This window comes from Rhinopithecus roxellana, chromosome 8, assembly GCF_007565055.1.
Source record: "Rhinopithecus roxellana isolate Shanxi Qingling chromosome 8, ASM756505v1, whole genome shotgun sequence".
Classification (NCBI taxonomy): Eukaryota; Metazoa; Chordata; class Mammalia; order Primates; family Cercopithecidae; genus Rhinopithecus; species Rhinopithecus roxellana.
Genome location: NC_044556.1, coordinates 142,281,110 through 142,308,133, shown reverse-complemented (window position 1 = coordinate 142,308,133; position 27,024 = coordinate 142,281,110).

Here is a 27,024-nt window from a genome sequence, read left to right as displayed (position 1 = left end):
AATACACTACTTGTTCCTCTACCCCACTTTATGGTGTTGGTACGTTAGGTGCAAGACAAAGTCCCCTTTACTTTCCCTCTGCTGTCCTCAGGAAAAAGCAGTTTCGCCCCATAGCTACCACAGCTGGTAATGTGCTGAGTCTCACCTGAAGCCAGCAAGTCTCAGAGGCTTATCAAGGCCCTGACATAGTACCTGCATATCACTGCTGGTTATTCTGGGGTCAAGGGCTTTTCAGTTAGCAGGTGATCAATGCTGGCAGAACTGAGCCCTTTCTTTCAAGACAGCAGATTCCCTTCTGGCCCAGAGTATGTCCCAAAATGTTTTCTGGGAGCAAGGGCCTGGCACAGGGGCCTCAAGACTCTGACGAGTGTCATCTCCTGCTGTGGCTGAGCTGGTATCTAAGATGCAAGACAAAGTCCTCCCCACTCTTCCTTCTCCTCTTCTCAAGTGGAAGGAAGGGGTCTCTTTTAAAGCCAGGAACTGTGCAGCCTGTGGTTAGGGGAGGGGTGATGCTAACACTCCCTTGGTTACCCCAGCTGGTATCTCATCAATCCACATGCCCTTCCAGTCCACTGTCTTTGGGCCTAGTTCAGTCCTTGGACTCACTTAAGCTTCAGTTCTCAGGGCCTAGACTTCTTTTTTTTTTTTTTTTTTTTTTTTTTTTTTTTTTTTTCTTATTTTGAGACAGAGACTCGCTCTGTCACCCAGGCTGGAGTGCAGTGGTGCAATTTTGGCTTACTGCAACTTCTGCCTCCTGGGTTCAAGCGATTCTCATGTGTCAGCCTCCCGAGTAGCTGGGATTATAGGTGTGTGCCACCACACCTGGATAATTATTTTATATTTTCAGTAGAGGTGGGGTTTCACCATGTTGGCCAGGCTGGTCTTGAACTTCCGACATGAGGTGAACCTCCCGCCTTGGCCTCCCAAGCTGTTGGGATTACAAGGGTGAGCAGCCGGACCCAGCCTAGACTTCCTTCTTAGTTTAGAGACTGAGAGCACTTGGCCCTTGGTGGCGAGGTTTGCAGACATTCAAGTTCAGTCTGCTGAGATTCCCCTCTGGCTAGGGCTGGTTTAAATGCTCCTTCTGTGGGCAGGTGTCAGTTGAGTTTGGTCTGGTTTTCCCTTCTGCTCTAACAAAGCAGCACTGAGTTTAGCTCAGTGCTGAATTGCTGTGTTCTCCCTTCCCCAGAGCTCAGAGATGCCCTGTACACCAAGCTTCTGCTCCTGGGTGTGAGGGAAGGGGTGGTGTCAGTGATTCGGGATTTTCTTTTAACCTCTACAGTGTCTGTTTCAGTGACATGAATTTAAAACAAGGTGCTATGAGTCTCACCTAATTTTTGGTTCTTATAAAGGTATTTTTTTCTGTGTAGATGGTTGTTAACTTGATGTCCTTACTAGGAGGACAATCAGTGGAGCTTTATATTCTGTCATCTTGCTCCTCAACTTTGTAAAACTTAACTTTGATATTCCAAGGAGATGAAATTATTTGCCATCTCTCCCTATATGTCTCTATGTGTATCTGATAATAAGGTGGTGTGAAACTTTACTACCCCAGGAAGCAACTGAAGCAGGACTGCCTGCAGAGAAACCAAGACGTTTAGTGGATTCTGGATAATCTGTATCACATTTAGAGAGGCACTGGGAAAGTGTGATACTTGGGGCTGTATTTTGTTTCTTGAATAAAACAATGTTAGGCATGTATCACTTGATGGAGAATGGAAAGTTACCAGTACATTATGGCTCCTCCTCATAAATGTTAGAAATCGCCACCCACACCGCCCCCCCGCCCCCCGCAAACAACATTAGCACATATGTATATACAGACACAACTCACATCTTATTTTGGAATGGAATGTTTAAAAACTACAAATAGGGGAAGATAAAGGTGACAGTGTTATGTGAGATATTTACATTCTATTTCATATTATACTTTTTTATTCTGCCTAGATAAATGGAGGTGAGCACATCCTATACATCTGGGAAGGCTGGATGCTAGATGCATTGTGATGATACCACCTTCTATGCAGTCCTCTCAAGGGGCAATGACTTTCTCTCCTATATCGCTCATCCTGGAATACAGCAACAGTACATCTTTCTTTTCATTGCCATGTTCATATACGGCAACACATTCTGTTTTAAAACATACAGCATAGGAAAAGCTTGTGCCATGACCTTATACTATTAATTACTATCCTTGTTGCAGGTATTTCTGGGAATACTTTGGTAACATACCCTTCATTTTAGATTGTAAACCCAGCTACTGTAATTTTCTCCCCCACTAATCTTCTCTTTAAGTGATTTCAATATCTTCAAGATATCCAGTTTCCTGGACACACTAAGAGTAGAGTAGTGAGAGCATTCTACACCAGGTACAGGTAATACAGGTAAAATTGTCTTTGGAGGAGTTTAAAACAATAGAAAAACTGAGTGAATTTGGTCTGCTTGTTATTATCACTATGTGGCAGCATTTCTACGCAATGTCAATGTTCAAAAATATTTTAATGGGCTACAATCTAATCAATTGTGCATATTATTAGTTTTAAAATGTAATCTATAGTTAACTTAAAACTAACATAGTTTTATTAATTTTTATTAAACATTTTAATGTACATGGAAGCTAATTAAGAGAACTCCCACTTATATATAGTTGGCCCCCACACATTTAAATTTGACTACATGTGTTCATTTTGAGAGAAAGTTCATAATGGTTTGAAATTGTTGGGAATTGTTTGTGTTCTTCCAGTGTTATAACAGTTAATAATTGTACATGAAACTTTAATAAAAGAAAAATGTAAGCAATTTTATGTGTACATATGTTTGATCATTTCTATGGATTTTTATGGTTATCACTCAAAATAATTTTGGTACATAGAGGAAGGGGTGTTAAAAATTCTCTGGCTGGTGTTAAATATGTGAGGTATACCATGACTTGGACACCCTCTTCTCAACTTTCGCAGCAAAGTAACACTTTGAAAACTTTCTTCTTTATCCAGGTTTGATTCAAAGGTCTGTCATTCTAGTGACTCCCCTGCATGTACACTCACTTCTTTGTACCTCTCTTTCTTTATTTTATTCTCCTGTTAAAAGTAAATGCCAGTAAAATTCAATTCTTCACCTACTCTGCGCAAACCCTTGGACACTTTAACTTACTGGAGGAACACATTACGATGACTACAGCTCTCATTTTAGTTAACGACTATTGTTTCTGCTTTACTACTTGTCCCTAGGTTATTCAATATACTCGCCCTGCTAGGACTCTTTCTTATTTTTATGCTCCCTTTCCACCAACCTTCAAAATTGTCTCCCCACTCTTCCTTCTGAACTGAACACCTTCCTTCCTTATTTCGTTCAGAACATTATTGCAATCACATTCCATAAATTACTGTCTTAATATGTCTCCACTTACCTGCATCTGTTGTCATACACTTTGCCTCCCCTTCTGTTACCACAGAAGTATTGTGTATATTCCAAGCAATATCAGTTCCTCTGTTCATGCACTAGATCTTATCTACTTCCACCTGTCTCAGGAAAGTCAATCCAACAACTCTCTGTTCTATATCATATACTGACCCTTCTGCTGAATCATGACCATTACCATAACTTTTGGTGAAGTATTTTTTTAGCTTCTGTAGGGAAAATAGATCTCCCCTGAACCTACAATTCCTTAAAACTAGTATCCCATTTCTCTTCCCATCTAACAGAAAATCACCTCAAAATTTCTGTCTATATTCATATTTTCTAATTTTTCCATTCTTACATTTTCTTGAACTTGTTTGATTAGTCTTTAATATCTATGGTTTACCAATGAGACAACTTTTTTGGTGGCCACCGGTGACTTCCATATTTCCTTATTCAATTGTCAATTCCCAGTCAGTGTCTTACTTGATCTCTCACATAACTATTCATTACCTCCTTTTCTAAACATGTTCTTCATTTGGTGCCAGGACATTACTCTTTCTCACACTCTACATTGTTATTTCTCAGTCTTCTTTGTGGATCCTAGTACTCTCACATATATCCAAAGGTCAAACTTAGACCAAGTGTTTAGACCTAGTACTCTTGTTTGTTTCTTCTATAATGTCATTACCTGTTCTCTTTATAACATCATTCAATCTCATGATTTTATATATAATCACCTCATTGAGGACTCTTTAATGTATATCTCCAGTCTAGAGAGCTATCTTGATCTCAAGACTTAGTAACCTATTTGATATCTCCATATAGACATCTAGTAGACATATGAACTATACATAGTCACAACTAAGTCATAATTTTTTATTAAAATCAGCAGATTTTGCAATATTCTTCACCTCAGTAAATGACAATCTTATCCTTTGAGTTGTTGAAACTAAAAATCTGTAGTGAACTCATTTTTTGTTTGCAGCCCATATCTAACCCATTAGAAAGCCACATTAGTTGTTCCTTAAAATCCATCCCCCCAAAAAAACCTCCACATTTACTAATCTGATTCACTGAATTTTCTTCAAGTCTTTTAAACCCATCTCTGCTTTTGTTTTTAGTTCCCCCCGTATCCCTGTCTACTGTAAATACAGAAGTCAAAGTTATCCTTTTAGAATGTAAATCAAATCACGTCACTTCCATACTCAAAGCTCTCAATGGTTTCACACTGTATTTTCAGTCATAGTCACAGTCCATTCAGTGGCCGACACAGCCAGACAGTTCAGACCCACTGTCACCTCCATGATCAACTTTTCTCTCACTCTTCTACCTATGCACACTGACACAGGCACACCTTGCTTCTATATTATTTTCCTAAACACCGAAATGTTCTCCAACTCAGTGACTTTGTACCTAATATTCCCTCTGGCTTAATAGCTCTTCCCATAAATATCTGCATAATTCCTGCACACATTTACATTGGAGAAATATCAAGGTGCCTGATCACAGTGTTCTGGGAGAAACCCATGTAAAGTATTACTTCAAAAGTTATATTGCACCTATTCATTTTGTAAAATACAAGCTATTCTGAATTCCGAAACACATCTTGTCCTAAGAGACAGATATTGTGGAGCTATGTAAGGATTGCATCACCAAAACCAGAATTTTCTTCTTTGTGGAAAATTTAAGGTTTGTTTAAACCTTAAATTTAGGGTTTGTTTAAAGGGTAGTTTTTTACTAAAGATTTTTATTTTTCTTTAAGGATTGATGCTAGAACCTAACATCTACGTAAGATACAATTTTCCTGGATTTTACCAAGATCCTTACCATAATCATTCAGATAGTGGTTATTGTCCTCATTTTCAGAAGATAAAATTGGGACCCAAATTGTATAATTAGTTTAAGATAACAGAATTAAGGGAAAAAATTAGAATACAAAACAAGACAAAACTAAGATAATGGAAGCAATTATGGAGATATTAAAATAATTATAAACCTCTTTCTTTTTAGTAGGTAAATTTTAGGTATTGCTTCAAAAGTTATATTGCACCTATTCATTTTGTAAAATACAAGCTATTCTGAATTCCGAAACACATCTTGTCCTAAGAGACAGATATTGTGGAGCTATGTAAGGATTGCATCACCAAAACCAGATTTTTCTTCTTTGTGGAAAATTTAAGGTTTGTTTAAACCTTAAATTTAGGGTTTGTTCTAAAATATGTTCATAAAGCATTTTTAATAGAATCACGGGGAAGACTTGCTCAAATAAATGCATCAGTTCTGTCCTCAGATTTCTGTCTCAGTGTGTTTGGTGTAGGGCCCTGGCATGATCTCTGTTCACTGCAAGCTCCGCCTCCCAGATGAGCTGGGAGACACATTCTCCTGCCTCAGCCTCCCGAGTAGCTGGGACCACAGGCGCCCGCCACCGTGCTCGGCTAGTTTTTTGTATTTTTAGTAGAGACGGGGTTTCACTGTGTTAGCCAGGATGGTCTGGATCTCCTAACCTCGTGATCCTCCCGCCTCAGCCTCCCCCAGTGCTGGGATTACAGGCGTGAGCCACCTCGCCCAGCCAGAAAGGGATTTTCAAAGAACTACGTAAGATATTGGCATTATTCTCAAGGAACACAAAAGTTTATTAAAAGAGATAAGAGAAAAATAAGTCAATCTGTTGTTTCACTTTATGCAATTAGTTTTCCTACGATGTGACTTCTGGCCTTGTCTTAATTTGCATGTCATATTATGAACATCCAAAGACTGATGCAATAAGTGTGCTTTATTTTGACTACTCTTTTGAATGACTACATGAGAGATTATTTATAGGAATATTTCATGTACTAAATTATATTCTGCTATTGCTAGTGACTAAATAAATTAAATATTTTTACATCTTAGTTTACCTTTTCTTTTTAAATCCAGGTCATGTAGGATTAATTTATATGTATATGGTAATTGCGTATTACTTTAACTTTCTGGATATGTTTATAAAAGACATTTAGCATAATACTATTCATATCAATTTGTGATGAATTCAATCAAGATTTAGTTCCAAATCACATTATTTTTCTATTCTTTGGATGAAAACAAATAAGTGAAATTAGTTTCCTTTGTTCAAGTTTCACCTTGATATCTATCTTATAAGTTCATTTTTCCACTTTACCTATTTCCATTTCTTCTGGTGAAGCTCTCAGTGGCATTGAGAATACTTTAGTACAGATGTACAACAAGATAATGCGTGCCAGCCTTTCTTGAAGTTTCCAGTTATACCTTCATAGGAAGCAATATTATAACAAGCAAATTAAAGAGCCATGAAAATGTAATGAAAACAAGTTTATGTCAAAGGAATAAATGGTAGCAATTGAAAATAAGCCACCTGTTTCTCATTAAGCAAACAAGTGATGTGGTACATAATTAAGGGACTGAAAAATGTATTTTGCACCCCAGGATCTTTTATAATACTAGAACTTTAGGCTGCTGAAAGTGATAGCAAGGGAACAATGCACCATAACAGTCTCTTGCAGGATTTTCATTATAGTGAAGAGGAATTCTCAAAAACAAAAGGCATTCATCAAGTGACTGTAGACAATGCTTCCATTATTTTGGTCCTAGAGCTAGTAGAGAAGGAAACCAGTAACAGACACAACTAATAGAGGTCATGTCTTTTCACCAGTTTCGACACCGGGGACCGGTTTCATGAAAGACGATTTTTCAATGGATGGTGGGTGAGGGGAGGGGTGTGGTGAGGTTGGATGGAGAATAGTTTCTGGGCAAAACTATCCCACTTCAGATCATCAGGCATTAGATTCTCATACGGCACACTGCAATTTAGATCCTTTGCATGTGTAATTCACCGTAGGGTTTGCGCTCCTATGAGAATGTAATGCCTCTGCTGATCTGATCTGACAGGAGGTGGAGCTCAGATAGTAATGCTTTGCTACCCAGTGGCTCAGCCCCTGCTGTGCAGCCCAGTTCCTAACAGGCCAAGGACTCTTAGCAGTCTGCTGCCTGGGGGGCAGCTACCCTTGTTTTACACCTTTTCTATAGTAGTGGTTCTAACATTTTTGTGTGTAATGGAATCACGGGGAAGACTTGCTCAAATGAATGTATCAGTTCCATCCTCAGATTTCTGGCTCAGTGTGTTTGGTATAGGGCCACAGACTGCATTTGTAACACATTCCCAGGAGGTGCTGCTGCTGTTCATCCAGGAATCACAGTGTGCTCACCACTATGCTAGAGAATCCCTAAGGACAGTGAAAAAGTTTTCAGAGATTTTAAAAAACTTTTACGAAAAATAGATATATGAGCACACATAATAATGCACCTTAAATAATTTCACATAATTAGAAAATTTGATTTGCCTCAAGTTTTATGTGGGAGGTACAGAACCTAAGTAAATGTATACCCAACTTGAACATCAGATTATTGAATTCATTGTTTTAGCCCACAGTGATTTTCATGCAAATACTCACATACACAGGCATGCGTGCTCCCACACACAGCTATTTGTTGGTGTGTATTTAGAATAATTCTTTGCAAAAGTTACTTTTCTTTCTAATAAAGTCTATCTGGTATTTTAAGAATGTTGTGAAAGTAAATAACATAATAAAATAATGCATGTGAATATGGAGCACACTTGCCTTTATACATCACACAGAAATGAGCAGCAACAACAAAAGCCACTGGTGGAAAGATTGGGAGATAATAGCAAGATAAAAAAGCCAGTGGTTCCTCATCAGTCTTTTGTTCTTCTAAAAAGCAAGAGCCGTGCTTATCATTCACATAGAACCATATCTTCTACTCAATACATAGTGAAGGAAAATTGCTTCAATTTTACACAGAAAAAAAAAAGTGCCATGGTTTTCATATTCTGTCCAATGATGAAACTAAATGTAATTCACCCAGTCTAGAATCCATGCTTCAAAAAAATAACTGAGTCCAAAATGACCACCCAATTGCTGGCACATTAATAAAATAATGGCAGGACATATCCTGTGTTGAAAGATAGACAAAGCAGTGCCTTACAGAGAAGTCATACCTTTGGTAAAAATTAATTCAAACAAAAATTATCCTAGCAACACACTATTTTCTGGATATTAGTGTGAATAGACACTAAAGATACCATAAACTGGTAAAAACCATCTGTGAACAGATGTATGAACAAAGAGGAACTATTTTATGCAAATAATAATGAAGGTGTTGTATCAAAGACATGACCAGATAGCCACACATAGCATCAGGATAATAAGAGTAAGGCACTGAGAAGATCAGCAGAAGTAGAAAAATAAAGTCTGAAATGAATGAAGCAATTTGCCACATTAGAAACTGTTTCTTCAGATATTCATATTATCATTACATGTCTGAAATAAGAGGTACTTGCCAATGTATTGGAGTCGATATTCTGGTGCCTCAATGTAGTTGAGCAAGTAGCTCCCCTCAATAACGTTGCCTGTCCTACGTGTATGTTTTCTATTATTTATGTAAGTAAGTGTGGTTATACAATAATTTATTTAAGGCTTATAGCCTGTGCTGTGGATATGACACATAAAAAGTGAAACATAATTCCTGAAAGCTCATGAAAAATAAGACACAATGATTTCAAGTTGAAGGAAATCATAGTCTAAAGCAGGTGTTGCCAAATTCCTGCAAAGCACAGATGGTATTTGACTTCTGGTCTGTTCTTACAGGCCTAAGAGCCAAGAATGTTTCTTATATTTTAATTGGTTGTGGCAAAAATATTTTTAAATGCAACAGAGATATAATGTAGCTTGCAAACTTTAATATCTTCATTGTATGGCACATTAATTTAAAAGTTTGCAAACACTTGGCCTGGAGTTATGACTTTTATATTGATTCGTTTTAAATTGAGTTATCAGAGTGCGAGGAGAAAACATTTGAACTTTATATGTATGTGTACATGCGTATAATCTTTTCAATATTTTTGTACATGCTGTATTATGAACTTGTAATATTTATACCAGCAGAAACCATTGAATAAATAAGTGTTCACTTATTGAATGTGCTGCTTCAACTTCTCTTTTACTAAAGTGGCAGGTGATCTAAAATATTAGTCATATACTGGTCTAGATAAGTTGAACCAAAAAAGATTAAATACAAAATTATTTGAAACAGGTGAAGAAATAAATTAAGTGCTGATAATAAAGTTTAGTAAGAGTACAGAGAAGGAGAAGTTATTGAAGCTTTCAGTTGTCATTTGGTGAAGACAGCCATAAAAGTGACAAAGGAAGTTATGGTTTGTGCTATAAAATACACTTTTTCCATCAACATTGAAGTTTGAAACTGTGTTTTTACTCTTTTGTTTCACTTAGGTGAGTTTAATTAGGACTTTCAAGAATAAAAGAAGAAAAATAAAAAATAAATACAATCTCTCAGATTACTGTTAACATGATTAATATTAATTAATCACTACTTAATGTCTATTGTATCACTGTGGTTTTTGAGATAACATTTTTATATGACTAATATAATCTTTCAGGAGTAATTTTAACTCAGGGACAGTATCTATAAACAGTATTTGCTGGTTAAAGTTGATATAAATGTTATGGAGAGCCATTTAAATCTGAAATCTAAAAGATGTGCCTATAAATGTTCTTCAATTTACAATGGGATTATATCTGGATAAATGTACTTTCAATTTAACAATAATTTCAACTCCCCATGGGTTTAGCCAGATATAATCCGATTGTCAGTTGAGGGATATACTGATTGAGTATCACTTTTGCACTACGGTACAGTAAAAAAAAAAAAGTCAAATCACTGTAAGTCGAGGAACGCCTGTATTTTCAAGATTGAGTAGTTTTCCTTTTAGAAATTTGTCCCCAAAATAAACTCATATGTGCACATTCCTTAATTACATTCTAAATTAAGTCTCCTATACCACTGGAGTTCTCACTTTATAGTTTGTTGAGTTCTTCCCTTGCTTTACTATGTACAAATATCAACGTCTTAATGCTTACATGCTCCATTTTCAATAAGTGTAACGTCCTAACACTGCAAAACATGAAAGTTGTTGGAACTCCATTTATTAATAGTTTAGTAGAATATTGCAGTTGTTTGAAACAAGTGCAACAAAAATTTAAATGTATTTCAAGCAGAATAAAACCACATTGATGACAGAAACAAAGAAATAGTTCTGCTGAATTACTTTTCTTGAATATTCAATATTAGCTTTTCATTAAAAAATGTATTTTGATCACTCTTCCTGGGTATATATCAAATTTTTTCATTAAAGACTAATAACCCAATTTAAAATTGGGCTATAGACTTAAACAGACATTATAAAAAATACAAATAGCTAATAGGCACATGAAAAAACATAGCCAACAGGTACATGAAAGAACAATCAACATCACTAATCATTAGGGAAATGCAAACGAAAACCACTATGAGATGTCACTTTACACCTGTCAGGGTGGTTATTATTTTTTTAAAAAAGAGATACAATTATTGCCAGTGTGACATGGAGAAACCAAAACTCTTGCACAATGTTGATGGGAATGCAAAATGGTTTAACCACTATGGGAAACAGTTTGGAGGTTCCTTAAAAAACTGAAAATAAAACTACCATATGAGCCAGCAACCTCACTCTGACTATTCATCCAAAATAATTGAAACCAGGATCTGGAAGAGACGTGAGCACTCCTATGTTCATTGCAGTACTATTCACAATAGCCAAGATGTGAAAACAACCTAAATGTCCCTCCACAGATGAATGAATAAATAAATTGTGGTCTGCATAAATGATGAAATACTGTTCGGCCTTAAAAAAGAAGAAAATTCTACAGCATGAAACAATATGGATAATCCTGGAGGAAATTCAATGAGGTGAGACAGTCACAGAAAAATACCGCATGATTCCACTTACGCGAAATATATAAAATAGTCAAATTCTGAGAGTCAAAGAGTGGAATGGTGGTTACCAGAGGATGGGATGTGGGGGAAAAGAGAGAGTTACTAATCAGGGGGTATAGTATTCACTCAAACAAGATTCAGAAGTTCCAAAGATCTGCTATACAACAGTGTACCTATAATAAATAATAATATATTGTAAGCTCCAAAATTTTTAAGATGGTAAATCTCATGCTAATTGTTCTTACCACAATAAAATAAAGTAAATTATTTTTAATACGTAGTCTTGAAAACAGATTGCATTTTTTTGTTGTTGAAATGTTTAAAGAATGAATTGAAAAAGTATTCTTTGCAAAACTGTCTAAAGAACATGACTATATATACAAATATTTTATTTTATTTATGTTAATTTTCAATATTTAGATAATAGATAAGTTATTATTTTAATAGACATGTGGACATGGGCATAAATTATATTAAATTTTCATAAAATTTATTTTTATAAATGAGTTTTCAAATAGAAATATTTTGTCAAAATTTTCCTATCAGAAATTAATATTTAAAATCCTTTAAAGATTAAATTGCATTGCTATTTAGGGTTCTGGAAAATTAAGAAAAAAATAGATTATTAACAAAATATATCAACAGAAATGATAGAGCCCAACCATCAGATATACGTTTTGGTCCTAATGTTTTTAAGTGCCTTTTAAAATGTACACATGCCACCTCGCCCGGCTAGTTTTTTGTATTTTTAGTAGAGACGGGGTTTCACCATGTTAGCCAGGAAGTCCCAGCTACTCGGGAGGCTGAGGCAGGAGAATGGCGTGAACCCGGGAGGCGGAGCTTGCAGTGAGCGGAGATTGCGCCACTGCACTCCAGTCTGGGCGACAGAGTGAGACTCCGCCTCAAAAAAAAAAAAAAAAAAAAAAAAAAATGTACACATGCACATATGTACACGTGAACATACCAAAATCTATACGTAAGGCTGGTGGAACATCAAAATGACAATACAATTTAACTATGAGTGCCAGGAGTATACCTGCTTTTATTTTCTCCCTTGAACTTTTCTATATTTGCCATTTTTTAAATAGTCAATATCTATTACCTTTCGTAGCTGACAAAAAATTGATTAATATATGTGAGTCTTTTAACGGTTTGAGAGGTGGTATATTGGTTTAAAGATTCTGGAGCCAGACTGTCTCAATTTAAATTCCAGTTGTCCCTCTTAACACCTAAGTGACCTTATGCTAGTTACCCAAACTCTCTAGACCCTGATATTCTGACCTGTAAAAATGGAAATAGTGTTAATAGTTATCTCAAGAAATGTTATATGAAAATTAAAGTCAGTGTTTACGGTATGTTTAGAATTGTATCTTATAGAAAGAAAACAATGAAATTAGCTATATATTATTACTCTTGTTATTACCCCAATCAGAAACTAATTATTTAACATGTTTTAATCTTACGAAATTTCAAATTTTCTTATTAAACTTTTCATTTCATTTTAAGTAATTTATATTCTTTATGCCAGTGAATGTTACTTTTACTTTATATCAAAATAATTTTAAAAGCTATTCATATTTACTAACACAAAATTTTGGAGAAAATGTGCAGCTTTGATTTGCCCTAAATATGCATCATTAGTACTAGTATTTTATTTTCATATGGTTCTTTCTGTATTGATTAAGATTGAGTGATTAGTTTTACAGATATGTAGCTATATTTCTAATGAGATTATTTCTAACCCTTTGTCTTAGAGTCTTTCCTTTTACGTATACTTCATGATCCTATATATTTTCTAGGAGTAGCAATTAGAATAAAACAATGTATTTAGGTTTAGATGAGCAATTTTTTTATTTAATAAAGTATTAGTCTCCTTAACCTCAATATCTTTTTGGTTGTTGTGATATAGTAAGTCTAATTTCAGATATAAATTTTTTCTTGATATCCACATCTATGTTTAGATACTGGTGCATTACATTGTATAATACATATATTTATAGTTAGCCAATATCTTTTCAGAATGATCCTATAATGTTTTCGTAATTTCTCAACTTGCATTTCTTGCCTTTCCAAGATAGGACTGAATTAAAATAGCACCAAATCAAACCAACCAGCAAAGGAAATGAATTCCAATTTCTTGAAATCCTTGCAGTTGTATGCAAGGACACAGATCACCAAACTATGGCCTGAGGACTGTTTTTGCATGACCAGTATATTAGTTTCCTAGTGCTGCTATAATGTACCAAAAGCTGAGTAGCTTAAAATAAAAGAAATTTACTGTCTTTTGGAGGTTACAGATCAAAGTGTTGTCAGGGCCATGCACCTCCTGAAACCTATAGGGCCATCCTTCTTTGCCTCTTCCTAGCTTCCATTAGTTTACCAGAAATCTTTGTCTATCCAGCTTGCAGCTATTAAACTCCAATCTCTGCTTTTTTCTTCACATGATGTTCTTCACATGATTTATTTAAGGGCTAAATGAACAATACTTTAAAAAATACATTTTCTCTAAGAAATATAAAATTCTGCATATATAAAAAAACAATAATAATAAAAAGGATAGGTATTAAATTATACCCAAATTCCATCATGCCAAAATCACAGTTTCAAATAATTAATTAATAATTCCAGAAGCAGAAAATATGACTTATAAATTATAACCTCCTTTTGAAAATAAAAACAATTAGTAGTTGATCCTTTATTGCACTTATAACTGTACTGCTGAATAGAATTTAAGATAAAATTTGTAGCAGTGCGTATAAGGATTAACAATTTAGTTTTCCTTGAACACCATTGTGTCCTCTTCCTATCTGTACTTGCAATGTTAGCCAATCTAAACCACTTTATTAAATCTAAGGTAGCTAAACCCATAGAATCTCCCTAAAGGAAGCTATTTACATTTCACAAGCAAAGAAATCCATTTTCAGGATGTTTCTGTATTATGACAGCAAGATTAGTTCAAAAAGGAAAAATTCAGACAATCAAGCAGCTGTTTCATATACAAAATGCCAAACATCTGGTTCTCCTGACTTTTTTTTCTCATTGACTTGATTGAAACAGTAGGGTTGATTGTGTTGTGCAAATATAGCCTAAGAATAGGAAAATTAAGGCGTAAAAATCTTGACTTTATTGTAGACTTCTTAAAAATCCTGAATTCAGAGATTCTGAGGCTATAGTGTCAGCTACTTGAACAGTCTGCCTTCTATTGTATTCTTAGTCAATTCAGTAAGATGTTTACCAAAGAACTCTGGAACTGCAAGATCTTTTAATTAGCATAGTCGTTAGCATATTTGTTCCCCAGTGACCTTCAATACATGATTTCCCAAGTCTAGACAAATGTACTAAGGACTGCTTAGATGTTCATTACAATCCCAGTTCCACATATAAACCAGTGATGTGCCTCAAGAGATGACCATTTACTAGATAAATATTTGCACATTATAGTGAATGGCATAGAACCCTATCTCATATCTTTCATGTAAATGTGAAATATAATCTGAGTTCCAGTCAAATGAGTTGTGCTTATTCACATTTCTGAAAACATGCTGTTTTTACCACCTGCTATGCTTTGCTTCCATAGCTTACTATAACATTTGAAAGAAGTTGAAAATCATTAAAATAATAATTGGTATGTTCATAACAAACATCGGTAGCCAGTCAGTTATCAACAAGAAGTCTGTCATGGGATGATAGAGTGGAAAATTATCAAACAGGAAGGAAAAGAATAGAAGAATGTCAGGGGGAAATGAGAAGTAATACAGAGAATAATCTCATACCAAAATCAAGACAAAGCTTCAGTGGAAATAGCAGAATGATGTCCAGTTTCGCCCCATGCTGTTCTTGGAAAGGTGAGCAAGTTCTTATGAGATCTCATGATTTAAAAGTGGCAGCCCTCACCCCCGACACTCACTCTCTCTCCTGGCACCACGTAAGACCTGCCTTGCTTCCCCTTTGCATTCTACCATGATTGTAAGTGTCCTGAGGTTTCCCCAGCCATGTGGAACTATGAATCAGTTAAACCTCTTTGTTTATAAATTACCCAGTTTCAGATAGTTCTTTATAGCAGTGTGAAAAAGGGCTAAGACAGAAAAATGGTACTGATGTGGCTGGCCAGGTTTCATTAGTGCAGGCCTCCATTACTACTGTTTCAGTACTAAGTGGCTAGGTTAAACAGTAAAAACTGATAGAGCCAGTGCCTTCATACAAAGGCCGGAATGTAACAGAAGTTCACCAAGAGTTTTGCCTAGGCATTTCCTTGACCTTGAAGCATGACAAATTAAAGAAGGAATTCTTAACAAGACCCATGTAGGATTAAACAAGTTTTATTGGGGGTAGGAAGGAACTCCCCAAACCTCCATGATTTAGCAGGAGACAAGATAAGGGTAATCACCAGAGCACCTGGACCCATTTTGATTAGGTAAATTTACTGAAGTCCAGAGGAAGGTCTTGGTCAGGTCTTGGTACTCAGATCTTACTTATAGATTAGAAGAAGCTAACCACTTATGTCTTTAGATGAATACACACTTACACATAGACATTGAACTTCGAAGGTATATAAGCTTGGGAAACTATGTAATTTGAGTTAGTCTGGTGATAGTTTCTAGGCTTTTTCCCTGTAACTGATTACAAAAATAAAAACTCTCTTCTCTCTCAGTTCATCTGCATCTCGTTATTAGGCTGAGAGAATAAGCAGCCCAACCGTCAGTTTGGTCCTGGAACACAGTGGTAGAGTGGGGCACTGCTATAAAGATACCTAGAAATGCGGAAGTGACTTTGTAAATGGGTAACAGGCAGAGGTTGGAAAAGTTTAGAGGGCTCAGAAAATGACAGGAAGATGTGGGAAAAGTTGGAACTTCCTAAAGATTTGTTGAATGGTTTTAACCAAAATGCTGATAGTGATATGGACAATGAAGTCTAGGCCAAGGTGGTCTCAGATGTAGATGAGGAACTTACTGGGGACTTGAGCAAATGTCACTCTTACTATGCTTTAAAAGAGATACTGGCAGCATTTTGCCACTGCTCTAGAGATCTGTGGAACTTTGAACTTAAGAGAGATGATGTAGGGTATCTGGCAGATGAAATATCGAAGCAGCAAAGCATTCAAGATACGGTCTGGCTTTTTCTGAAAGTGTACAGTGAAATGCATTCACAAGCAGAAGATCTGGAACTTAAGTTTCAAAGGAAAGCAGAACATAAATTTTGGAAAATTTGCAGCATAACCATGCAGTAGAAAAGAAAAATCCATTTTCTGAGGAAGAATTGAAGCTGGCTGCAGAAATTTTCCTAAGTATCAAGGAGTCGAATGTTAATAGCCAAGACAATGGAGAAAACATCTCCGTGACATTTCAGAAATCTTCACTGTAGCCTATCTGATATGGTGTGGCTGTGTCCCCACCCAAATCTCATCTCGAATTGTAATCTTCATAATTCCCACAAGTTGAGGGAGGGAACTGGTGGGAGGTGATTGGATCCTGGGGGTGGCTTCCTTCATGCTATTTTCATGATAGTGAGTGAGTTCTCACAAGATCTGATGGTTTTGTAAATGGCAGTTTCCCCTGGGCTTTGTGCTCTCTCTCACCTACCGTCATGTAATACATGTATTCTTCCCCTTTGTCAGGCCTCTGAGCCCAAGCTATGCCATCATATCCCCAGTGCCCTGCACGTACACATCCAGATGGCCTGAAGCAACTGAAGATCCACAGAAGTGAAAATAGCTCAACTGATGACATTCCACCATTGTGATTTGTTTCTGCCCCACCCTAACTGAACAATGTACTTCGTAATCTCCCCCACCCTTAAAAAGTTTCTTTGTAGTTCTCCCCACCCTTGAGAATGTACTTTGTGAGACCCATCGCCTATCCCCAAACCTATAAGAACTAATGATAATCCCACCACCCTTTGTTGACTCTCTTTTCGGACTCAGCCCTCCTGCACCCAGGTGAAATAAACAGCCATGTTGCTCACGCATAGCCTGTTTGGTGATCTCTTCACACGGACACACGTGACACACCTTTCAACCATACTTTAAGTTTCCTGATGCCTCCCCAGCCATGCAGAACTGTGAGTCAATTAAGCCTCTTTTCTTTATAAATTACCTAGTTTCAGGCTGTTCTTCATAGCAGTGTGAGAATGGACTAACACATGGTAAATTAATACCAGTAGAGTGGAGTACTGCTATAGAAAGATCCAAAAATGTGGAAGCAACTTGGGAACTGGGTAACAAGCAGAGGTTGGAACAGTCTGCAGTTTGGAGGACCCAGAAGAAGATAGGAGTATGTGGGAAAGTCTGGAACTTCGTAGAGACTTGTTGAATGGTTTTGACCAAAATGCTGACAGTGATATGGACAATGAAGTCCAGGCTAAGGCGGTCTCAGATGGAAATGAGGAGCTTATTTGGAACTAGAGAAAGTGTCACTTTTGCTATGTTTTAGCAAAGAGACTGGCAGCATTTTGCCACTGCCCTAGAGATCTGTGAAACTTTGAACTTGAAAGAGATGATCTGAAATTGGAACTTATGTTTAAAAGGGAAGCAGATCACAGAGGTTTGAAAAATTTGCAGCCTGATGATGCGATAGAAAAGGAAAACCCATTTTCTAGAGCGAAACTCAAGCTGGTTGCAGAAATTTGCATAAGTAATGAAAAGCCAAATGTTAACCACCAAGACAATAGGGAAACTGTCTCCAGGGCATGTCAGAGATCTTGGTGGCTGCCCCTCCCATGACAGACCCAGAGTTTAGGAGGGAAAAATGGTTTCCTGGTCCAGGCCCAGAACACTAGTGCTCTGTGTTGCCTTGGAATAGGGTGCACTGTGTCTCAGCCATGGCTGAAAGGGGCCAAGGTACAGCTTGTACAGAAGGCGAGAATTGAGGTTTGAGAACCTCCACATATATTTCAGACGACGTATGGAAATGCCTGAATGTTCAGGCAGAAGTCTGCTGCAGAGGCTGTGCCCTCATGGAGAACCTCTGCTACAGCAGTATAGAAGGAAAATAGGGGGTGTTACCCCACACAGAGTCTCCACTGTACACTACCTATTGGAGCTGCGGGAAGAGGGTCACCATTCTCCAGACTCCAGAATGGTAGATCCACTGACAGCTTGTACCATGTAACTGGAAAACTTGCAGATGCTCAATGTCAGCCCATGAAAGCAGCTGGGAGGGAAGTTGTACCCTGAAAAGCCACAGGGGCAGAGCAGCCCAAGACCTTGGGAGCCTGCCATTTGCATCAGAATGTCCTGAATGTCAGGCATAGAGTTAAAGATGATAATTTTGGAGCTTTAAGATGTAATGACTGCCTGTTGGATTTTGGGCTTGCATGGGGGCTGTAGCACCTTTGTTTTGGCCAATTTGTCCCATTTGGAATGGGGACATTTATCTAATACCTGCACTCGCATTGTATTTTGGAAGCATCTAAATTGCCTTTGATTTCACAAGCTCATAGTCAGAAGGGACTTGCCTTGTCTCAGATGAAACTTTGGATTTGGATTTTAGGTTAATTCTGATATGAGTTAAGACTTTGGGGGACTGTTGGGAAGGCGTGATTGGTTCTGAAAAGTGAGGACATAAGATTTGGAAGAGCTTGGGGAGGGATAATATGGTTTGACTGCATCCCCACCCAAATCCCATTTGTAACTGTAATACCCTTAATCCCCATGTTTCAAGTGAGGGACCTGGTGGGAGGTGATTGAATCATGGCAGCAGTTTTCCCCATGCTGTTCTTGTGATAGTGAGGGAGTTCTCACAAGATCTGATGGTTTTATAAATGGCAGTTCCCCCTGGGCTTTTTGTTCTCTCTCACCTGCCACCATGTGAGAAGTATCTGCTTCTCCTTCTGTCATAATTGTAAATTTCCTGAGGACTCTCCAGTCATGCAGAACTGTGTGTCAATTAAACCTCTTTTTTAAAAAATAAATTATCTACTCTCAATAGTTCTTTATAGTAGTACTATGAGAATGAACTAATATACTGTTCCATCACAGGCCCAAAGACCTAGGAGTGAAAAATGTTTTCATGGACTGAGCTCAGGGCCCTGCTGTTCTGTGCAGCTTGGGGACAGGGTGCCCTTTGTGTTAGACACTCCAGTTCCACCTGTGGCTACAAAGAGCCAAGGTACAGCTTCAGCCATTGTTTCAGAGGGTGCAAGCCCCAAGCCTTGGTAGCTTCTAGATGGTAGTGGGCCTGCAGGTGTGCAGAAGACAAGAGAGGAGCTTTGGGAGCCTCTACCTACATTTCAGAGGATGTATGGAAAGGCCTTGATGTCCAGGCAGAAGTCTGTTGCAGGGATGAAGCCATTATGGAGAACCTAGTGCAACACAGGCCACCTTCCTCCAGACCCCAGAATGGAAGATCCACCAATGGCTTACACAGTGATACTGGAAAAGCCACAAGCATTCAACAACGGCCCATGAAAGCAGGTGCAGGGACTGTACCCTGCAGAACCATAAAGCAGAGCTGCCCCAGGCCTTGTGAGCCCACCTCTTGCATCAGCGTGTCCTCGGTTTTAGACATGAGGTCAAAGGAGATTTTTTTTTGAGGTTTTGGATTTAATAACTGCCCTATAGGTTTTCAGACTTGTATGGGGCCTGTAGCCCATTTGTTTTGACCAATTTCTCCCTTTTGGGGCGGGAGCATTATTCAATGCCTGTACACCCTTGGTAACTTAGAATTAACTAGCTTGCTTTTGATTTTAGAGGATCATAGGTGAAAGAGCCTTCCATTGTCTCAGGTGAGACTTTCGACTTGGACTTTTGGTTTAATGCTGGAATGAGTTAAGACTCTGGGGGACTGTTGGGAAGGCATAATTGTGTTTTCAAATGTGAGAATTACATGAGATTTGGGAGGGGCCAAGGGCAGAATAACATGTTTTGGCTCTGTGTCCCCACCCAAATCTCATTTTGAACTGTGAACCCCATGTGTCTTAGGAGGAAACTGGTGGGAGGTGAATAGACTACAGGGGCGGTTTCCCCTATGCTGTTCTCACAATAGTCAGTGAGTTTTCATGTGATATGATGGTTAAAAAGTGTTTGTCAGTGCCCCCCTTGCTCTCTCTCTCCTGCTGCCATGTAAGATATGCCTTGTTTCCCCTTCTCCTTTTGCCATGATTGTTAGTTTCCTGAGGCCTCCTCAGCCATGCAGAACTGTGAGTCAACTAATCCTGTTTTGTTTACACATTTCCTAGTCTCAGGTAGTTTTTTCAGCAGTGTGAAAACAGACTAATATAGCTATTCAAACATTTTGTCTACATAGTAAAGATTCTAAACAACTGTTTATTTCTCACAGTTCTGCATATGTGTATGTGTGTATTTCTCTACTAAACTTGCATTGAAAGAGCAAAACATTATTAAAGTTATATAGCAATTAAAGACATTTCCTTCAGCAGGTAATATTCATAATTATCAAATATTATAATTATATTTTGTTAAGATGGATAAAAACTAAAAGAAAAAACCTTAAACTATAAACATGGAAAGAAAGAAAGAAAAGAAAAGAAAGAAAGAAAGAAAGAAAGAAAGAAAGAAAGAAAGAAAGAAAGAAAGAAAGAAAGAAAGAAAGAAAGAAAGAAAGAGAAAAAAAGAAAGAAAGAAAGGGAAAGAAAAAAGAAAGAAAGAAGGAAGGAAGCAGAAAAGGAAATTTAATTACAGGTGCCTTTTCAGTGCTTCCCATACTTCAGAATAAATTTCTTCTAGCTTTCCAGCTGTGAAGGCAGCGATTGTCCTCAGGGGAGCTAATTATTCTAAGAAGCTCGCCTTCCTGGTGGGCTCTAATAAGCACAGTTCATTGCAGAACTTTACCAGTGGGTGTCAAAGACCCACAACTGTGTGAGGCTGATGCTAGGGGCATGCCATATGAAGCTCTGTAATGTAGTTGCAGTAAACACACACTCCATTACTAGGACACTGGTGGAATAGTACAGGAGCCTCAAGAATGAGAAGTTATGGTTTCATTAATGCTGAACTGTAGGGGTCAAAGAACTAATGAAATGGCTAAAGGGATAACGATCCCACCTATGATAAACACTATTTACCATGTAGTCTTGAGCAGACTTCTATGTTAGCAGGAGTCACATGGAGGGGACTGTGTGAGCCATCTGCTCATTGTGCTAGTTGCCATTTTTTCCTGCTTGCTTAGATACCATAAACAGTGACCTAAAGGCAATGAAAAGGCAAACAGTAGTGTGCTGGGTGGGACTTACAAAAAAATCTTAAACACAGGCGACATATAAACAAGTTCGCCTATCATTTTGCAATCAGAGCTTTATAAAAACAATGTTTATTTTATTTTACCCATCAATTTCTAAATGTTTGCCTGATAAGTTTATTTCTCAAAGATGTGGTTAGTGAACATAAGTTTAGACTTCATGGAATATAATTTTGAATATAACTAAAACAATAACTAATAAAGACATTTATGTGAGTGTTATGAGGGAGTTTCAAATATCTCCAATGAAACACAACTGCTATCAGTGGACACACCCAAATTGGCAACTTACGATTTTGCTGTAACCTCATAAGCTCTTTTTTTACATTGTGAACTTATATTTTGATTACTGTAGTACTAAAAACAAAATAAATGTTAGTGAGTATGAATAAAAAAGGTACTTATTTTACTGGTACCATAATAAAAAAACTTTTAAAGAATTCCTGAATATCTAATTCTTTTTTTCATGGTGACTCATGCTTCCTTACTTCTTTCTTGACTCCCTCTGAAAGACTGTAAAAAAATCAACCTATCTGCAGACAAATTTGATGCCCTATCACGTAATATTATTAAAAAATACAGTTCTCTCTATATTACTTTAATTTCAAATAATGGAATTAGAAGATAACTATCCAAAACTTTATAACATTATAATTTATGTCTAAGTCTCTAAAATTTCTTTTAGATAACAAGTTTTGCTGTGCTTAGCTGTGGATATATAGAAGATTACTACCTTGGTTGTACTGAAACATCCATGCTCCATGGGAGGATTCTCTGAAATTTTCCACTGGCAATTCCATGAGTGAGCTTCATAATGACCTGTGGAAACAGCCTGTTTTTCAACACATCCCTGTTGCTTCAATTGAACAAAGTTGGCCAGCTGTAACAAATAGCACAGCAGTTTTCTTTTTTGGTGTCCAATTCAAATCCATTTCATCCCACTTGGGAGGAAATTGCGATTTAGTCTTAAGATTTATGACACGAAAGCAGATGTACTACTCAAAGTTTATGGAATTAACAACAACAAAAATATCCCCACTATGTTTATAGAATAAAATTAACTCTTTGTGAAATGAAAGCAATTTTCTTATGGAATACCCTGGTATAAAAGCAACAATGACAAATATATGAAAGTTACTCTTTTAGGGAAATAAAAACAAATTCGTAGTGGAATATAGTTTAAAAAACACACATGCACATGCTTGTGTAAAAAACAAGCAACAATAAATAAATTTGGTTTCCTGATATTGAAATGCTATCATCAAAAGACAAAATTACAACAAATTTAGTTTAAAGATCCTAATTAGCTTTATTTGTGATTCTAGAATCAGGCAACACTTTATTCTACAAAACAGAATGAGCTTTCCAATGTTCTGAGCAGAGGAGTTTGGTTTTATAGATAAAGGTGGGCTGAAGAAAGCAGAAACAAAGAACAAAAAGTGAATTGTTCATTTTAGAGCTACTTTCTTTGTAAGACAGGAAAGGGAGACAGAATAATAGCGAAATAATTGGTTGTTGACACCAGGTTACTTCCTGTTATTTTTTAGAAGAATTAAAAACAGAGAAAACTTTATTAACAGGTCAACTGAAACTAGACTGGGAATTTGACTACTGTCTCTGATTCTGATTACTTGGGAGTCAGATAAACAGGTCAGTTTTGGTTTGATGATGTGCAACTTTAATAAGAATGACTCCATTTTAGTTTGGTCAGTTTGGCCTAGTGCAGGAGATTTGACCAAACCAGTGGCTTCCTATAAATACTGTTGAACCTGTAAAAATTCTGACTATGTAGAACTACTTATAATACACAATCATGAACAGTTATACTACAAAATGTCATCAGTATTTTCAAAAATATCAGAATAAATGTAAAGCTTTGAAATTAACTGGTATTTATTAGTATAGTGACTGTAGTCACATAATTTTATTATCTATTGATATTCATCCTGTAGAAGTTTTATAAAACACACAAACATACAAGCACATATCTCATTTTATATTATGTTCAGACATTTATGTTTTTTTTTCCCCCCAGTTCAAAAGACTCAAATGAATTATTGGGAAGTGAACTGAACAAGGCATATGTAAATTTAAGTTCTAAACATGACCTGCATTCTTTCATTACTATTGCCATGACTGTGATAGTTTTCATATTTACATAAAATATCTTTGGTAATTACATAGATAATAAATCTAGTAAGACAAATTAATATTTTAAGTATATGTACATATGTGTGTGTGTATACATACATAACAGATGTATACATGTTTGTGTCTATTTATTAGAACTGTGAAGAAACACCATAAAAGTATTTGAAGACCATACAGTCATATGTGAGGAAACACAGGAAAGAATTTTCTTGTTCTTACAATGTTTGCAGATCTCATTTATCTATGCTCAAAAATTCCACCTGACGCAAAATTTAATGCCAACTTTCAGAGAAAAAATATATTGAAATATTTTTCTAGGAGACAGTTAAAGACCCTTCAGTTATGACTCATGTCAACAAGTATTGTGTTTTTCTGAATTCTGCATTACCAAATGACTGACATTTGTGGTTTTATTCCCCAAATCATTGTTCCCTGTCCTCAGAGTAGCTCTGTGCCCTAAAACTCCAGAAAACTGTTTCCCTTCTTTGGGTTCAAAGGCCATTTTTCCTGCTGCACATCAGTTAAGAAAGAGAAAATCTTTGTTTCTTTTAATCTTTGGATTTAAACAGACATGATGAGAAAGAAAGAGGCTGTAGGGCAGGAGAGAAAGAGGTGATGCGAACTATCATAATAATTTCTCATGGCCCTGACCATGAAAATGAGAAAAATGTTAAGTATGAAAATAAGACAAAGATAAAGGAAAGGAAAATGCCTTGTCATGGATTAGCTTCAGCGCTAGGTACTTCATATGTTTATGTTTAATCTTCACACTGTGGAATAATTAATGTTTATATACTTTTTTTTTTTCTCTTGAGACAGAGTCTCTCTCTGTTGCCCAGATTGGAGTGCAGTGGTGCAATCTCGGCTCACTGCAAGTTCTGCCTCCTGGGTTCAAGAGATTCTCCTGCCTTAGCCTCCCGAGTAGCTGGGACCACAGGCGTCCACAACCATGCCCGGCTAATTTTTTTTAGCATTTTTAGTAAAGGCAAGGTTTCATCGTGTTAGCCAGGATGGTCTTGTTCTCCTGACCTCGTGATCTGCCAGCCTCAGCCTCCCAAAGTGCTGGGATTACAGGTGTGAGCCACCGCACCTGGCCTATATACATTTTACAAATAAGAAAACTGTAGTATACATTGTAATCAGTATTTGTACCATTGAATAGCATAATATAAGGTTTTTGTTTGTTTAGTTGGTTGGTTGGTTGGATTTTGAGACAGGATCTCACTCTGTCACTCAGATCTCCCCAGTAGCTAGGATGACAAGCACGTGGCACTACATCTGGCTAATGTTTGTCTGTTTGTTAAAAAACATATTATATAGATGGGGTCTCACTATGTTGCCCAGGCTGGACTTAAATTCCTGGTCTCAAATGATCCTCCTGCCTCAGCTTCATAAAGTGTTGGGATTACAGGCATGAAGCCCCATGATCAGCCTAGTATGATATATTTAAAGTGAATCTGAGGTGGCAAAATGACACCAACTGGAGATTGGTGCCATTCCCAATATACCTATAAAAATGCTCAATATATACATATTGGTATTATGTCTACCAACATTCTAAGGTTCGATAAACACATAATATTTAATGATTTCAATTAGACATATTGTATTAGCTAAGAATGAATTGAGTAAAAACTTATCGGAGAATTTATTACTTTGAATTTTTAAAAAGTAATTCTATTGGGGATATCATAGCAGGAATGGGTTTGTGTTTAAATTTTCATCATTCTTTCTTTTTCAGTTTTAAATCATTGTATAAGTTTTGATGAGTGTTATTAGATAATCTGGCAGAAAACAGAAGGTATTTTCTTTTTTGGTTCAGTTGCAGTATGAAGTTCATTAATATCCTGTTCTATTTCAGAGCCTTCTGAAAGCTAAAGCAGAATTGCTCTTCTTACTGCTCTCAGAAGAAAAAAATTAAAGGAACAATGATAGTTATTATTAAATTAATCTTACAAAGTGGGCAGACCATGATTACTTCTATAACCTGCCAGCCTCTTCCTCTGGGAGGGAACTACACACTGGTTGACCTTAAGATTGATTGTTAAGATCATTGGATTAAAAGAGAACTAGGCCAGGTGCGATGGCTCACACCTGTAATCCCAGCACTTCAGGAGGCCGAAGAGGGTGGATCACAAGGTCAAGAGATCGAGGCCATCCTGGCCAACATGTTGAAACCTTGTCTCTACTAAAAATACAAAAATTAGCTGGATGTGATGGCACATGCCTGTAGTCCCAGCTACTCGGGAGGCTGAGGGAGGAGAATCGCTTGAACCCGGGAGGCAGAAGTTGCAGTAAGCCAAGATCACGCCACTGAAAAAAAGAAAAGAGAACTAAAATGTGAGGAATATCGTATTTATTTATGCGAGGACAGGCACTTTCTCTCTTCTAACTTCTATGTTGTCCTAACTTGTAAACAATTGTGAAGAATATCTTTCAGCCTTTCTTTCCACTCTCTTTACATACCTCATGGAAGATGTTAAAGCTACAAGTTTATTAAGCTATGTATTGCTGGAGGGTGGCCTTGCTTCCTTGAGAGATAACGTTCATCCATGGTATACACTCTGATTGGACTGAAGTTGATGGAGAGAGAGAGACTGACCATTCTTTTGGTCCTACTAAAGCAGGATTCTTTGCTCCTTAGCTCAGCTAATCCAGGTTCTTGTCTCATAACTAGGGAGAATTAGGCACGCAGACACACTGGAGGGTGAGGGGGGTGGAATTAATTAAGCAAAAGGAGAACTCTCAACAAAAAGGGGTCCTACAAGCAGTTTTCCAACTCACGAATTGAATACCAGGGCCACTACACACGAGTTGGAGGCCAGGCTCCCCTGCTACATAAAGCATGAATTCCGGGTGGCTCCACCCCATTCCCCCAGTACACACATGGGCATGTCCAGGCAAGCCATAGATAGTTTCGGAAAATGCAACATTCGATTCATTAAAAGGTATTATTCAGAAAGAATCCATCGGGAAAGGTGAGCAAACAGGGGCAGAAGTTTTTCCTCTGGGTTGCGGGTTTCATCTGGGACCAGCGGCCAGGTCTTTCAGCTTTCAAGCTGTTTTAGGTTTGAAGGTGAGGTTTCACTGGAGACCCTTCCCTGTCTGCTGAGGGCATTTTTCTGCTTCCTGCCTTTGTCATTATCTCTGATGACCATGCTTGGGAAAAATGTGACAAATTTAGAGAAAAAAATAAAATAAAGAGGCACATCTTATAGTGGCCTCCGTACACCACACATCATCTTACTTCCTAGGAGAATTTCTAATTCCAAATTGCATTCTTGTTCAGTATCCAATACAAAATATTTACCTATACTTAGTTCTCCACTTGACTGAAGGTGTTTACGTGTTGTATCTCATCAGCAAGGAATTCAAGATGGGGTGTGAGCTGATCAGGACCAACTAACATGGGAAT